We start from the raw sequence: 18,332 nt of genomic DNA on the forward strand, positions 1-18,332 counted from the left end.
CAGCCGTATCCGGGGCGGAGCCGGACTGCACCATCCGGCCAATACAAAGTAATGAGAACCGGAGAGCGCACAACACACTGGCTACAAAAACCGGACGTTCTACCCCACTTCCTATGCATTTTGGATGGGGACCACATGGAGTTCACAGAGTGGGGCAGCAGCGATTTCATGCTGGAGCTCTAGGCAGCAACATGTCTGATATAAGTCTGATAACGAGGAGGCGAACAACAGAGAATTCCCAGGTATACGAAAAATGCCTGGATCCATGGTCCCAACAGCAGTCTCTGTATCCACGGATGGTCTTCACACGTCCACCTGTCTCCAACAATGACCCCAGACCCTTCTGCTGACCTCCCAGACCCCAGGTATTTACAGGTTGTTATCTCCTTAAGAAACCGGATCCGGACCGCAACCGTGTTCACACCGCACGGAAACCGGATGCAAACGGACCGGATCCGGACCGGATCCGGATAGGAACCGTACGGATCAGGTCCGGTCCGGATACGGTGCGGTCCGGACATCCGGTGCGGTTTTGACAAAACCGCAAGTGTGAACGGGGCCTTAGACAACTCTTGACTTTCCAGATGATTTTCAAGGGTTAAAAAGTAGTCTTATATGCCAGTATATACACTTTTTACACTTTGCACTCTTTCCACATTTCCATTAAATCACATCCAATAAAGGCAACCTATAACTGTATTCAAACACTTAGGCCCGGTTCACATTAGCTGATCCGGACCGCATACTGTACAAACGGAACGTACGTTCCGCATAGCAATGTAAAGTCTATGCGGACGTTCACACGCGTCCGTTCCGTACGTACCGGAGCCGGATCGGATCCGGAGTCCGGACTCCGGACTCTTTTCCAACATGCGCTATTTTTTGGGTCCGGATCTCCGGCCCACGCACCCGGACCGGAGCCGGACGTGAGCCTGACAGCCCAGATCACAGAAACCAATGGGAAACGGAAGGCACAGAACACACTGCCTACAAAAACCTGACGTTCTACCCCACTTCCTATGCGTATCCAAGCGGCCATTTCGGATGGGGACACATGGGCCAAGCATGTCTGGAGTGGAGCAGCAGTGACAGACGTGCTGGAGCTGTTTGGCAGAATGTCGGAGGTGGAGGTGAGGCCTACAGCGGAGGAACCAGATTCTACAGGTGCACCAGGTGCACCTTCTGCTGACCCCAACATTTTTTTCTTAAAATTTCGCTATTTTTTGCCCACGGATCCGGATGGCAGCCTGATGCATGCCTGATGCAAACGGACCGGATCCGGATCGGAACCGTACGGTTCTGATCAGGATCAGGTCAGGATCAGGTCAGGATCCGATCAGGATCCGATCCGTTTACTTGCCAAAACGCAAGTGTGAAGGGGGCCTTAGCACAAGCCATTTTACTTGCTTCCATATTACAGCTGGATCACCCACAATGCAACCTAGACAACTGCCTGGGGCCTAGCTGCCATTTTCTTTGACCATTCTTTTACCTCAATTTTCCAAAAGGCTATAGGAGGATGTGAAGCCTAGGACTTTGCCTTGGGCCCCATTTCATCTTAATCCTTTTCTGATCTATATAGATAACAAGCACTGACATTCTGCATTCAGTGAGTCAGAATGCTACATGTTTCCACTGTAAATAACCTTGGAAAAACAAACATACTAAAAAAAAAAGTTGCTAAACTGCAATGCTCTACAGCATGTCATGGCATACAGCAGTTGCAGCTTTCAAGCGTTCGCTTACTAGTAGTGCATACCTATCAAGGCTCATAGGCAGAAAGCAGATGAAAAAATATAGTGACAATTTCACAACACATATGCTCAAAAGATTAGAAGAGAAGAGAAAGGCCTTAAGCATGTTGCTTTCCAGTTGGCGAGTCTTGATTTGGACTTGCTCTTCTTGTTAAGTGATAACAAGTGACAGGCAACTTCTTATCTCATTGGCTAGTGACTTAAAACAGGGAAGCATAGAACAAGTGTAGAATAGTAGATAATGAGGACAGAATGCTGTGGATTTCATAGCAATGGGAACTGACTGAATTCCATTATCTCCATGAATATATATTTTTTCTCCAGTCTTTCCTCTGCAAGATTGTGCGCTTGATGACTTTAAATGCTTATCACATACTGCTTACCCCATTACATCTGGCAATAAGGAATGCATTATAGTTCCTTTCAGCAGTCAAAGACATAAAAGGTCAACAAGTTTGCTTTGACAACATAGCAGATTGTCAGATGAAAATCATAGTTTATGTGTATATGTGTACATGCTGCCACTTGGAGAAATCATACAAAAACATGGCCTGAAATATCATTGCTATGCTGATGACACCCAGCTATATTTGTCATTCAAACCTGGTGTCACAGACTCTACTCCACAAATAAACGCATGCTTAGCTGAGCTTCAGGAGTGGATGAATAATTGGCTAAAAAAACTTAATGCTGACAAAACTGAGGTTCTTGTTATCGAGGGCCAGGGCTCAACAGCAAAGCAGCCCCAGTCTCAACCAACCGCGCTAAGGATAGGGAGCTCAGACCTGATCAACTTAGACTGTGTGCGCAGCCTGGGAGTACTGATTGATGGGAAATTAAGCTTCAGGAATCAAATCTCAGCTGTTGTGAAACATTCCTTTTTTCATCTAAGGAATATTGCAAGGATTAAACACCTAATTCCTTCAGAGGATCTTCCAACTCTAGTTCATGCCTTCGTCACATCAAGGTTAAACTACTGCAACATCCTCTTCACAGGCCTGCATAAGAAAGACTTATGCCACCTGCAATTAGTACAGAATGCGGCTGCAAGGCTGTTAACGAGCCAACCCCGCCAATGCCACATAACACCAACCCTGTGCTCACTCCACTGGCTACTGATAAAATGGAGAATTCTGTTTAAGATTGGCTTACTGACATTCAAATCCTTGCACAATCTGGGCCCTGGATACCTGTAGGACTTGTTGCAACTGCATCACACCCCCCACAATCTTAGATCAAAAGGATGTAACACCTTGGTCACCCCCAGAGTCCACCTCAAGACCTTTGGAGACAGAGCCTTTTGTCATGCTGCCCCCTACAGTTTGGAACTCCCTGCCACACCCAATCAGGACAGCTCCATCCCTGGAAGCATTTAAGTCTAAACTGAAAACCTACCTCTTCAGTCTGGCATTCATGAACATCTGAATATCTCCTCTGTAACACAACCCAGCCTGCAACCCTGTATTAACCACCCTGGCGTTCTATTAAGATCGCCAGGGCGGCTGCATGAGGGTTTTTTTTAAATAAAAAAAAAACTATTTCATGCAGCCAACTGAAAGTTGGCTGCAAGAAAGCCCATTAGATGGCGCTCCGGAGGCGTTCTTCTGATCGCCTCTGGCGGCCAAAAGTAACACGGAAGGCCGCAATGAGCAGCCTTCCGTGTTTGGCTTCTCCTGTCGCCATGGCAATTAGCAGAGTGGCGTCATGGACGTCAGCCGACGTCCTGACGTCAGCCGCCTCCGATCCAGCCCTTAGCGCTGGCCAGAACTATTTGTTCCGGCTGCGCAGGGCTCAGGCGGCTGGGGGGACCCTCTTTCGCCGCTGCTCGCGGCGGATCGCCGCAGAGCGGCGGCGATCGGGCAGCACACGCGGCTGGCAAAGTGCCGGCTGCGTGTGCTGCTCTTTCTTTGATCAAAATCGGCCCAGTAGGGCCTGAGCGGCACCCTCTGGGGGTAATGGACGAGCTGAGCTCGTCCATACCGCTAAGGTGGTTAATCTGAGACACAACTATGTGCTTTGAGTCCTATGGGAGAAAAGCGCTTTACAAATGTTATTGTATTGTATTGTATGCAATAGAGGATCTCTACATAGGAATGCTGTGCTGTCATTCTGGTTAACCACTTGAGGACGGTGGTGTTAAACCCCCCTAGTGACCAGGCCATTTTTTACAATTCAGACCACTGCAGCTATAACTGATTATTGCTCGGTCATACACCTTACCATCCAAACGAATTTTACCTCCTTTTCTTGTCACTAATACACCTTTCTTTTGGTGCTATTTGATTTCTGCTGTGATTTTTAGTTTTTATTATATTCATCAAAAAAGACAGGAATATTTTCAAAAAAATGATATTTTGAACTTTCTGTGGTAAATTTTTCAAATAAAGTAAAATTGTATACAAGTTTCTGTCCAAATTTATTGTGCTACATGTCTTTGATTGAAAAAAATCCAATAAGTGTATTTTTATTTGTTTGGGTAAAAGTTATCACGTTTACAAACTATGGTACAAAAAAGTGAATTTGCGCAGTTTGAAGCAGTTCTGACTTTTCTGAGAACCTGTCATGTTTCTTGAGGTGCTAGAATGCCAGGATAGTATAAATATCCCATTTTGGAAAGAATATATCCCAAGCTATTTGCTGAGGGGCATGGCGAGTTCATAACAGATTTTATTTTTTTGTCACAAGTTAGCAGAAAATGACACTATGTGCCAAAAAAAAAAAAAGTGTTTCCATTTCTACTAACTTGTGACAAAAAATAGATAAATAATAAAATCTTCCACGGACTCACCATGCCCCTCAGTGAATACCTTGGGGTGTCTACTTTCCAAAATTGAGTAACTTGAGGGGTACTAGTACTGCCCTGGCATTTTGGGGGATAAATTGTGAGCACCCCTGTAAAGCCTAAAGGTGCTCATTGAACTTTGGGCCCCTTTGTGCAGCTAGGCAGCAAAAGAAAAGAAAGAGTAACACGAGGTATCGCCGTACTCAGGAGAAGTAGTATAATGTGTTTTGGGGTGTCTTTTCACACATACCCATGCTGGGTGGGAGAAATAGCTCTGTAAATGAATTTTCACACAAAGTTGTCATTTACAGAGATATTTCTCCCACCCAGCATAATTATGTGTGGAAAGACGCCATAAAATACATTATACTACTTCTCCTGAGTGCGGCTATACCACATGTGTGAAACTTTTTTGCAGCCTAGCTGTGCAAAGGGGCCCAAAGTCCAATGAGTACCTTTAGGATTTCACAGGTCAATTTTAATTATTTGGTTTCCAGACTACTCCTCACGGTTTAGGGCCCCTAAAATGCTAGGGGAGTATAGGAACCCCACAAGTGACCCCATTTTGGAAAGAAGATACCCTAAAGTATTCTGTGAGGGATATGGTGAGTTCATAAAAGATTTTATTTTGTCACAAGTTAGTGGAAATTGCTTTTTTTTGTTTTTTTCTCACAAAGTGTCATTTTCCACTAACTTGTGACAAAAAAATCTTCTATGAACTCACCATACCTTTCACAGAATACCTTGGGGTGTCTTCTTTCCAAAATGGGATCACCTGTGGGATTCCTATACTGCCCTGGCATTTTAGGGGCCCTAAACTGTGAGGAGTAGTCTGGAAATCAAATAATTAAAATGGACCTGTGAAATCCTAAAGGTTCTCATTGGACTTTGGGCCCCTTTGCACAGTTAGGCTGCAAAAAAGTATCACACATTTGGTATCACTGTACTCAGAAAAAGTAATATAATGTTTTTTTTTATGGTGTCTTACTACACATACCCATGCTGGGTGGGTAAAATCTCTATAAATGACAATTTTTTTGATTGTTTTTAAAACAAAGTTGTCATTTACAGAGATATTTTTCCCACCCAGCATGGGTATGTGTAAGAAGACACCCAAAAACACATCATACTGCTACTCCTGAGAATGAGGATACCACATATGTGACACTTTTTTGCAGCCTAGCTGTGCAAAGGGGCCAAAGGTCCAATGAGCACCGTTAGGCTTTACAGGGGTGCTCACAATTTAGCCCCCCCCCCCCCCCCCCAAATAATGCCAGGACAGTAAACACACCCCACAAATGACCCCATTTTGGAAAGAAAACACCTAAAGGTATTCCACAAGGGGCATAGTGAGTTCATAGAAACTTGTATTGTTTGTCACAAGTTAGCGGAAAATGACACTTTGGGTCTAATTCACAAAGCGGTGCTAACAGCACACTGGTGAAAAGCCATTTATCACGCCTAAACTCAGTTTAGGCATAATAAGTTTAGGTGTGATAAGTTTAGGCGTGATAAGTTTAAGCACCAACTGGGTTAGCACCGCAGTGCACAGCTGCTCAAAAGTTTTGCGCTAGCAAAGTCTGGTGCACTTCTCATAGAGTTTAATGGCGCGGCTTTGCGTGCGGGACTTTGCACGCGATCTAAACTTATCTAAACTTATCATGCCCAACCTTACCATGCCTAAACTTATCACACCTAAACTTATCACGCCTAAACTGGCTTTTCACCAGCGTGGTGCAATGGTTATCACGCCTAAAGTCTCTAACTGGGTTAGCACCACTTTGTAAATCGAGCCCATTGTGAGGGAAAAAAAATCAAACTTAAAAAATCAAAGCTACCGTAACTTGTGACAAAAAATAAAATCCTCTATGAACTCACCATGCCCTTCACAAAATACCTTGGGGTGTCTTCTTTCCAAAATGGGGTCATTTGTGGGGTCTGTCCTGGCATTTTAGAGTCTCCGCAATCTGTACATGTATGGCCAGTATTAGGAGTTTCTGCTTTACTCCCTATATTGGGCATACGGGTGATGCACTTTTTTTTCATAAAAAGAAAAATGAATGGCAAAGATTCTCGCATTTGCATTGATCAATTTGGATGAAAAAATACCTTCCAAAAAATGTGAAAAAAAAGAAGGGCATGGCATTTGCCAGGACATAGGAGCACCTCCCACAGAATGTTCCGAACCCACTCTGCTCGTATGCCCTGGAAAACTCGATTAATCCATTCACATAAATCGATGTGGATGAAAAAAACATTGCCAATTTTGATACAAAGTGCTTGCCAAAGCATAGAAACACCAACACCGCCCCCAGCTCATATGCCTCGGCAAACATATCTTACTGTGGAGGAGAAATCTTGTTCTGCAGCGCTGCATGCACTGACTTGTGTGTAATCGGACAGACGCGCAATACTTCTGTCAGGATGCACCGTCAGTGCTGCAGCTTGTTCGTCGGTCCACCTGGAAGGGTAAAAGTTGGAAAAAGAGAGAGGAAAAAAAAACCACACACACAAAAAAAAAACAAAAAAACAAAAAAAACAAGCAAGCAGCAATGCAATAAATTCATTAACATTAGCATTAACTTTGATAAACTTTATTGAACCTTTTTAACCAAACATTAACATTTGGAACTTTTAACTTTTTTGCTAACCTGTTTTTTTGTTTGTTTGTTTTTTTACTTACCTTCCGAGGACAAACCTCTCCTTCCCCATGGGACAGTGTGCAAACACAGTGTGTGTCAAAGTACACTATGCACTTTGTCCCAAGTGAAAGGGGAGGTTTCTGGCAGCTCTGTGTGTTAGGGTCTCTCGAAACCTGATGTCTGGTTTCACACTGTATATTGGAGTATCTGGTGGGTTTCGCCCGCCGCACCACATCGCCAAAAACAGACCTTCAGGGAATACCGTGTTAGTACATGGTATTCCCTGTCTGGCATTCAGCCAAGTATGAAGTAAAAATCTTTACGTCGCCATAGACTAACATGACTTCCGGGCTGACACAAATCACCGCAGGAGCCGCACGGTAACGTAGGTATGCACTAGCATTCAAGTCAAACACTTCTGGCATAGTAGGGACCGCAAAGTGGGACTTTTGCTAGGCAATTTGCCACAACGCATTGCCATAGACTAACATGACTTCAGGGCCAATAAAAATCACAGTAGGAGCCGCGCGGTAATGCAGGTATGCACTAGCATTAAGTAATTCACTTCCGGGGTAGTGGGGACTGCAAAGTGGGACTTTTGCTAGGCACTTTGCCACAACGCATCGCACCAGTGTGAAAGAGCCTTGAGAGACCCTTGTGTGCCTACTGCTATGTTTTGAGATCCTTACTCTAAAAGCATATCTGTGAGTGGATATTCCCGAAACACTCCCCTATGCATAGGACAGGATGCTCAGGACAGGTGGGACAGTAAACAGTGGTGTCACGCCTTATTCCAGCCTGCTTGCAGACACAACAAGCTTTTCTTGGGGTGCGTTGACCTGGGGCACTCGGAAAGTTGTAAGCATAGTGTTTTTCATGTAGCCGGCTAACTACATCAGGGGGTTGGGGCACAGTTCCTCCTGGATAGAGGAGTTCTGAAATGATCTCTTCCTGCAATTGAAGGAAGGATCCCGTTTTCTCAGCCTTGATCTAGAGAAAAAAACTATTGTATGTTGCCAATTTAATTAACCACTTGCCGACCGTGCACTCATACCGCGCGTCGGCAAAGTGGCAGCTGCAGGACCAGCGACGCAGTTCTGCGTTGCCGGCTGCAGGCTAATTAATCAGGAAGCAGCCGCTCACGCGAGCGGCTGCTTCCTGTCAATTCATGGCGGGGGGCTCCGTGAATAGCCTGCGGGCCGCCGATCGCGGCTCGCAGGCAAAATGTAATCACAAGCGGAAATAATCCGCTTTGTTTACATTGTACGGCGCTGCTGCGCAGCAGCGCCGTAAGGCAGATCGGCGATCCTCGGCCAATCAGCGGCCGGGGATCGCCGCCATGTGACAGCCTGTCACTGGCTGCACAGGACGGATAGCGTCCTGTGCAGCCCAGATCACCAGGGGGAACAGGGAGGAGAGGGAGGGGGGGAATCTCGCCGCGGAGGGGGGCTTTGAGGTGCCCCCCCCCCCCCCGCAACACCCATCAGGCAGGAGCGATCAGACCCCCCCAGCACATCATCCCCCTAGTGGGGAAAAAAGGGGGGCGATCTGGTCGCTCTGCCTGCACCCTGATCTGTGCTGGGGGATGCAGAGCCCACCCAGCACAGATCAGCTAAAACGCCGCTGGTCCTTAAGGGGGGGTAAAGGGTGGGTCCTCAAGTGGTTAAATATACAGACACCTTTTTATACCAGCGTCTGGTCCTTCAGAAAGCTAAATAGGGAGCCAACATCTGGCCATTGAAGTCCACCCCTCCCATGTTTGTGTTTTAATCGTGGATGGTGAACGACTTCAGTTGCCCGTCGAAATTGGACTGTCGTGTGTGAATGGTGGACAGAAGGTAAACATCCCTCTTGTCCTTCCATTTCACTGCAAGAAGGTCTTCATTCCACAAGGCAACCCTCTCCCCCATGCAAGTTGGGTAGTAGTGAGCCGTTGGGGGAAGCCCTGGCGACAGCAGGGAATTCAAACTAACTTTAAATGCTGATAGAGGGCCACACTTGTGTAGTAGTTGTCCACGTAGAGATGGTACCCCTTGTGGATTAGGGTGACACCAAGACCCACACAATCTTGCCACTGCTCCGCAAGTAGTCAGGGCATCCGACCGGCTCCAGTTTTGAGTCTTTTCCCTCATAGACCCTAGGCTAAAACCATAAGTATAGCCTGTGGCCCTTTCACAGAGCTTAAACAACTTTACCCCATACCGGGCGAGCTTGCTTGGGATGTACTGCTTAATGCCAAGACGCCCGGTAAAATGTATCAGGGACTCATCTACACAGATGTTCTGTTCAGGGGTGTAAGCATCTGCAAACTTTGATGAAAAGTGGTCTATGAGGGACCGAATTTTGTGGAGCCGGTCGTAAGCAGGGTGGTCTCTTTCATGACAGGTTGTGTTGTCACTGAAGAGCAGGAAGTGCAGGATCATCTCAAAACGTAACCTGGACATGGCTGCAGAGTACATGTGCATGTGATGTATTGGATGCGTAGACCAATAGCACCGCAATACATTTTGTTCGTTAGACCCATGTTGAGGAGAAGGCCCCAAAAGATTTTAAATTCGGAAACTGTGACTGGTTTCCACTGGAAAGGCTGGGCATTTTAGCAATTTGGTTTGGTGGTTAAAGACTGTGTGGCATAATGGTCGGTCTCTGCCACGGCTAAGTCGTAGAGATCCTAGTTAAAGAACAGATGAAAAAGTCTAGGGCCGATCCTAGATGATCTGTCTCCACCTGGACTCCATACTGGGTGATGAAAGGGGGCACTATGGGTGCTGCGGAACCAGGGGGTTGCCAGTCTGGATTTTCCAGCACCTCTGGGAGTGTAGGAGATCTACAGGCCCATGTTTCTGGTGGTGGGTGTGACTGGGGTCTTACTGCAAGTGCCACTGTACCAATTTCAACTGCCATGCTGGTGCTCACCACTTCACCAGGGTACATGGCAGTGCTGGTGCTAAGTCCAGAAGGTGCTGCGCTGCTGGTGTATGCCTCACCATGAAAATCTGGATCAGCACTAGCACCACTCTGCTGCCCTTGAGGCTGATCCTGCACCACCTTTGGTCCAATGACATCGTGTCATCAGACAACCTCATCAGCAGAACTATCGGATAGAGAGCCACTGCTGTCTACAGGTTCTTATGCTGACCCGGATGAATTGTCAGATGAGACGTCCCAATCGCTCTCACCCAACTCGGCCAGAATCCTGTAGTTCTGTTCCAGGGAATACCCCTTTCTTGCCATTGGGAGGTGCTAAATTTAGGGAGTATTCCACTGAGACTAGCCAGGAAAAAGAGCATCTGTATAGCAAACGGTAGTAGAGATGGCCCCAGCGGTTGGCCGGCGAACTTGTTTGCATGAACCCGGGGATTCGCATTCGCAGCGAACCGCGAACACATAGCGAGTTCGACCTGCTCCTTACACCACATCATCGGGCTAAACTTTGACCCTCTACATCACAGTCAGCAGAAACACGGCCGCCAATCAAGCTGAACTCCATCCTGGACCCCCCCCCCCCCCCCCCCCTATAAAAACGTTGCTGTGTCGGCCATTTTCTCACTCGGTCTGCTGCCTGCTTAGTTAGAGAAGGGAAAGGTTGCTGGAGAGATAGGGAAGCATTAGTTAGGTCTTATTAGCTTGATCCTTGCTGATATTTGTTCCTAAAAAGCACCACAAAAAAAGCTCTTTTGAGAGATGATGTTCTTCAGATGTGTTTTTCTTTTTTTTTGTGTGTGTGTTTGCCACTGACACTGCATATACAGCCCTGCCTGTCGCTGCTGGCCCTTGCTATACAGTGCCAGGCCCAGCACAGTCAGTGCATACCTTTCACTGCATCTGTGTGACTGCACATTTAATTATACCCCTCACTGCATACTTTTCACTGCATCTGTGTGACTGCACACTGTATTATACCAGTCACTGCATACCTTTCACTGCATCTGTGTGACTGCACATTGTAATATACCAGTCACTGCATACCTTTCACTGCATCTCTGTGACTGCAAATTGTATTATACCAGTCAGTACATACCTTTCACTGCATCTCTGTGACAGCACATTGTATTATAACCAGTCAGTGCATACCTTTCACTGCATCTCTGTGACTGCACACTGTATTATACAAGTCAGTACATACCTTTTACTGCATCTCTGTGACTGCACATTGTATTATACCAGTCAGTGCATACCATTCACTGCATCTTTGTGACTGCACATTGTATTATACCAGTCAGTGCATACCATTCACTGCATCTCTGTGACTGCACATTGTATTATACCAGTCAGTGCATACCCTTCACTGCATCTGTGGCTGCACATTGTATTATACCAGCAGTCAGTGTATACATTTCACTGCATCTGTGTGACTGCACATTGTATTATACCAGTCAGTGCATACCTTTCACTCGCCAAACTAATTTTCGCATCGAAAATCCCGTTTTCACTTTAGCCGAATTTTCGTGGAAATTAGCTTAAATTTTCATGTTTTCACCCTATTGCAAAATTTAAAGTGAAATGCCATATTTTCGTCCAAATACTAAATTTCGAAAATAACTGCTATATTCGACATGTGCTTAGCATGAAAATTAGAAAATTGATATGGGGTGTCTTCTCACCCCATATTAGGTCTCCAATGATTCTTAGCTGCAGAATTGACCCAGGAACCATATAACTACAACCAATCAGAAAGCAGACAGCCCCCTGAGAAGACTAGCTTTCTGACACACCAGCCTCTGTTGGGAAGATAAAGGGAGGGGGGACACCAAGAGCCCAATAGTGTGATATTGTATAGATGATAATTAATAATGAGTAATATAACAATTTAATACTCACAAACTAGGGTTACCATTAGTCAACCACTGTGAAGGCAGGTGGGGAGATTAACCTGACCCCACTCAGGATTAAAAGTCGCTCTCTGTAGATGGGAAGAAGATGGGTACAACCCTCCACCAAGGGTGGACTTAGCAATATGTAGAAGCTTTCCAGAGGCGCCAATAGAATAAAAGTCACTTAAACGAGCTTAAAACCGATGGGGCAGTGGTGGGCCTATCCCACCGATGCAGACAAAGCAAACAAAGGAAGGACTGTGGCATCAACAGTCAAACAACAATTTTATTTATACTCCACAGTAAAAATAGGCAACGCGTTTCACGGGCTCAATCCCGCTTCATCAGGCCAATCAAAAAGGAGCATACAGCTGAAAACAAAGTGTCACAGGACATAGTGTAAGGCAGGTTTTGTGAGTATCACTCATGTTCAAACAATTCAATGTGAAAACATAACTATATTAACATCAAAACATATTCAGAGGTACTTATTATGCAACACTCTTAAATCATGCAATTCTATGCAAAGTGATTTTATGCAGAACATTTTCATGTAGAAAACTCCGGATTTAGCCTATTAGCTCTACTGGCCACTGTATTCCTTTTGCTTTTCATGCAACAGTTATAAATAGAGATACATTTGATCAGGTGAAATAAATGCATGTAAATTAATATGTTCCTTAATGGGATCAAGTGGTATATAATAATAAATGGGAGCTACCTGTTGATTCAGTATTGGGTCTAAATTTAAAGAAAGACGGGGGAGGGCAATCGTGTCACCAAGAGAGGTAAAAACGTATTTGCAGCTAAAAGGACAAAGAGTAAAAATATGGAGTAAAAATACAGAACAAAAATATAAAGTAAAATATATATATATATATATACATATTATTATCTATAGAATATAGGGCAAACATATGTATTATTACCAGAGTGAGGACAAGGTCAATCAAAGTATAATAGTACTAGAAATGGTAGTGATAATGATCTCTGTTAAACAATAAAACAATAGAACAATAAGACAATCAAACAACAGACCAGCATTGCCTGAACACTGGCTTACCTTAACAGCATCAAAACCACACTGAGCGCCTCTGTAATCGCATAGAATGCTCCAGTGTCTTAAGAAGGGGGAGTGTAAGCTTTTCCACCAATCAGCAACTGCCATGTGGAACGTATGATGTCATTGCTGTGGGGCGGAGTAGAGATGGAAAAGTACCAAGTGTGAAAACTTACACACTGGCGTGATAGCTGCTGCCTATAGCGGCTAGATAGTGTAATGGTCAAGGGCTCTGCCTCCAACATAGGCGACCCGAGTTCAAATCCTGGCACAACAAGCCAGCACTTAATTTAGTTTTTGGACATCAGTAATAATGTGGTAAACAAACATTTTGTAGAGTGAGGGAGATAACGTGGTAATAAAAAGTTTATAAGTTTATAAAAAGTTTATAAAAAAATGTGTAAATAATAATAATAAATATATATATATATATATATATATATATATATATATATATATATATATATAAATAAAAAAATTAAAAATGAATAATAGTAATAATAATAATAATAATAAAAAGAGAGCGACATATAAAAACTATAGCGGCTATATGTGGATCCAACATTCAGTAAACCTTTTCCAGTACTTCATTCAGTCCTTCTGGAATAAGGGTTTTGAGTATTTGGATCCAATACATTTCTCTTTTTTTGAGATTTTCATAGACGTTGGGTGAAGTCTCACCAATAGAGTAAATCAAGGTTATGGAGAAGGAGTCTGGGTTACTGTGGTGGTGTGAATGAAAATGCCTGGAGACACTGTGGAAGGGCAGTGTTTACCACATTATTACTGATGTCCAAAAACTAAATTAGGTGCTGGCTTGCTGTGCCAGGATTTGAACCCGGGTCGCCTGTGTCAGAGGCAGAGCCCTTGACCATTACACTATCTAGCCGCTATAGGCAGCAGCCATCACGCCAGTGTGTAAGTTTTCACACTTGGTACTTTTCCATCTCTACTCCGCCCCACAGCAATGACATCATACGTTCCACATGGCAGTTGCTGATTGGTGGAAAAGCTTGCACTCCCCCTTCTTAAGACACTGGAGCAATCTATGTGATTACAGAGGCGCTCACTGTGGTTTTGATGCTGTTAAGGTAAGCCAGAGTTCAGGCAATGCTGGTCTGTTGTTTGATTGTCTTATTGTTCTCTTGTTTTATTGTTTAACAGAGATCATTATCACTAGTGTTGGGCGAACAGTGTTCGCCACTGTTCGGGTTCTGCAGAACATCACCCTGTTCGGGTGATGTTCGAGTTCGGCCGAACACCTGATGGTGCTCGGCCAAACCGTTCGGTCACATGGCCGAACTAAGAGCGCATGGCCGAACGTTCCACGAACGTTCGGCTAGCGCTGTGATTGGCCGAACGGGTCACGTGGTTCGGACCCGAACGCGCTCTGATTGGCCGAACGGTCATGTGGTTCGGGTAAATAAATACCCGAACCACGTCATATCTCCGCCATTTCTCTGTGGGTTTAGCTTTGGGTAGGCAGGCAGGGTAGTTCGCTCTCCAGCCACGCTAGCCAGGGTCCCCCCCAGTCATTGTGTGTCGCTGCTGGGAACAGTAGTACACCGCTCGCTCAGCCACACTATATATAGCATTGGTTACTGCCACTGTGTACCTCGCTCAGCCACACTATATATAGCATTGTGTTTACTGCCACTCTGTGTACACGGCTCAGCCAGACTATATAGCATTGTGTGTACTGCCACTGTGTACCTCGCTCAGCCACGCTATATATAGCATTGTGTTTACTGCCACTCTGTGTACACCGCTCAGCCAGACTATATAGCATTGTGTGTACTGCCACTGTGTACCTCGCTCAGCCACGCTATATATAGCATTGTGTTTACTGCCACTCTGTGTACACTGCTCAGCCAGACTATATAGCATTGTGTGTACTGCCACTGTGTACCTCGCTCAGCCACGCTATATATAGCATTGTGTTTACTGCCACTCTGTGTACACCGCTCAGCCAGACTATATAGCATTGTGTGTACTGCCACTGTGTACCTCGCTCAGCCACGCTATATATAGCATTGTGTTTACTGCCACTCTGTGTACACCGCTCAGCCAGACTATATAGCATTGTGTGTACTGCCACTCTGTGTACACCGCTCAGCCAGACTATATAGCATTGTTTACTGCCACTCTGTGTACAACGCTCAGCCACACTATATAGCATTGTTTACTGCCACTCTGTGTACAACGCTCAGCCAGACTATATAGCATTGTTTACTGCCACTCTGTGTACACCGCTCAGCCAGACTATATAGCATTGTGTGTACTGCCACTCTGTGTACACCGCTCAGCCAGACTATATAGCATTGTTTACTGCCACTCTGTGTACACCGCTCAGCCAGACTATATAGCATTGTGTGTACTGCCACTCTGTGTACACCGCTCAGCCAGACTATATAGCATTGCGTACTCTGCCAGTCAGTGTGTATATTGCTGGGATCAGTAATACTCCACTCACCGCCAACCACTATATGAGCTCACCATGAGTTCCTCAGAGACCTCCGCTGTGAGCAGCACTCCCAACAACAGCAACAGCCAACGCCCCACGCAAGCTATAACATCCACCCCAGCAGCCAGTGGTCAGCAGCAGCCCTCCCCGGAGGAGAACGTTGTGTCCATCGGTCCGTCGCCAGAGCGATTAATGAGGGCTGCCATTGAGGAGATGATGGGGCCTGATGTGGAGGAGGAGGTCTGGCTCAGGCCAGCATCCCAAGTTAATGTTGAGGACGATGAGGGGTCTGTGTCTGGGGATGTTGGGGTGGCAGAGGTGGTGGGTGGGTCAGACTCAGGAGAAGAGTTGTATGATGAGGATGATGATCGGGACCATCTGTATGTGCCTCAGAGTCCGACCCCGGGAAACATGTTGTATCGTGTGTTTAGGTACTAAAATCTGCGTTCCCACTTCCCAGTACTGCCCGCAGTGCCCGGGTCCACGGATCCATATAATTTTTTGGGCAGCACTATCAAACTGTGGTACTATGAGTGAGTTGCCATGGTCCTTCTGTGCTGCCTGTCACACTCACCGTCTGTCTGCAGATGGATTGTTCAACACAGCTACGCCATCTGACATGTAGTCCTGGACCTTGACCATCTTCTCCAGGCGATTGGTGTTGGAGGACGTGGAACTGCCCGATTGCTGTTCTGTGGGCTGCTGCATGGGTGTCAGAAAATGTTCCCACTCCAAGGACACTGCCAATACCATTCCATTTTCGGCACTAGCAGCAGCTTGTGTTCTTTGCTGCCCTCCTGGTCCTCCTGGGTTTGCTGAAGTCAGTCTGTCGGCGTACAACTGGCTAGAGAAGGAGGAGGATGTCAATCTCCTCTCTAAAGTCTCCATCCTCAAGGGCCTGCTGGAATTGTTCCATTTTTGACCTGTCTGACACTTTCTTCAATCAGTTTTTTAACATTGTGTTTGTATAAACTGGGTATAAACCCAGTAATTGGTGTTTTCCAGATTCCAGAATAATGAATAATAATGAATAGTGAATAATGCGCGGGCCGCGTTCAATGCAGTCTAGCATGAATTGAGCCATGTGGGCCAGAGAGTCCTGCCAGACTCCTCTGTCTTCATGTTCTTGTGAGCGTTGTGATTGTTGTGATGCACCATATTCGTCACCAGCATCACTTTCTTCCTCTTCTGCTGTCCATTCCCGCTAAATTGTGGAAGTCCAACGTGCACCGCTCTGTCCCTCGGCAGTGGGGGCATCCAATTCCTGCTCCAACTCCAGCTGTTCCTCGTCCTGTTCTTTGTCATAGCTGGGACCAGCGTTTCCTGAGGCAGGTTGCCTGATGTTGGTATCATCACGCTGATCGTTTTCATCTTCAGAATCCCCCACTTGCATCATGCCAGCGGTTTTCCATCTTCAACATTGATTTCTTCAGTAAACACAGCAGTGGTATTGTAATGCTGACTGTAGAGTTGTCACTGCTCAGTCACGCAACGTGGATTGCTCAAAATTTTGGAGGACTTGGCAGAGATCCAACATGGTGGCCCAATCAGATCCACAGAAGCTTGGTAGCTAGCTGCTGGAATGCGCCTCGGCACTGCGCAAAAGCGTGCTAGCATGTGCAGCGTAGAATTCCAGCACGTAGGGAGGGACATCACCCAGCGAGCGATGGTGCGCTAGATTGAAGCGCTCCTGCATCTCTTGGTGAGTCCTTCAGAAGCGGTACTGGACTTTTAACAATGTTTGTTTTTTTTTCCTTCAACAGAAGATCTGCCACGTTGGAGTGAGGAGGACGCCGCCGACCCCGACACCAAGCTGAACCCCGGCGAACTCCAAGCAGAGGATCTTCAGGAATCCTCAAGGCTTTGAGCAAGCTGAGGAGGATCAGCAGTCCCGACGAGACCTCTCCTCCTCATATGCGACTGAGTGCAGTGGAGCTCCCCAGAACAACCTCTCAGTTGTCACTTTGTCACTGGTCACTTTGTCACTTTGTCATTTTGTCACTTTGTCACTTGTCACTTTGTCATTTTGTCACTTTGTCATTTTGTCACTTTGTCACTTGTCACTTTGTCACTTTGTCACTTTGTCACTGGTCACTTTGTCACTTTTCACTTTGTCACTTGTCACTTGGTCACTTGTCACTTGGTCACTTGGTCACTTGTCCAGATGATCTCGGTACACCTCCTGCGATTCAAATTCCTGCACACATTGCTCTGGGATTTGGGTGTGATGAATGATGCATCTAACTGGCCACCGGAGGCAATTAAGGCCTTCAAAACATTGAAAGCAGCTTTCTGTTCCGCCCCCATTTTGCGTCATGTTGAGTTGTTGATGTCATGTTCATCCTCGGCCTCGCCTTGCATTTCAGTGCGAGGTGCATTTTCCACAGAAAAAGGTTGTGAATCCGGGCACAACATTTGTGGCTGTTCCATTGACCTTTCACAGGTAGAAGATTGTGGTGGTGGGAATAGCTCCTCCGAATAGCCCATTGTGTCCTGAAAACTACTCATTGCATTGCTTTGCGCACACATTTTTTTGTCCTCATGCAAGGCCTGAGTTGCACCTGAAAGCGTGGCCTTCTCCTCCTGCGCCTCCTCCTGTTCCATCACGTCTGCTGCTGCTGGGTTAGCGTTGACGCCCGGTCCCTGTTTATTGAACCTCTTATCTTTATTACATTTATGACTGGATGGCGGTAAAAAGCATGCTATCCGCACGCTTCTGTCCTCATGCAAGGCCTGGGTTGTTGTGTCTCAAAAAGCATGGCCTTCTCCTCCTGCGCCTGCTCCTGTTCCATCACATGTGCTGCTACTGCTGGTGG

The sequence above is a fragment of the Hyperolius riggenbachi genome, chromosome 10 (assembly GCF_040937935.1).
Source record: "Hyperolius riggenbachi isolate aHypRig1 chromosome 10, aHypRig1.pri, whole genome shotgun sequence".
Lineage (NCBI taxonomy): Eukaryota > Metazoa > Chordata > Amphibia > Anura > Hyperoliidae > Hyperolius > Hyperolius riggenbachi.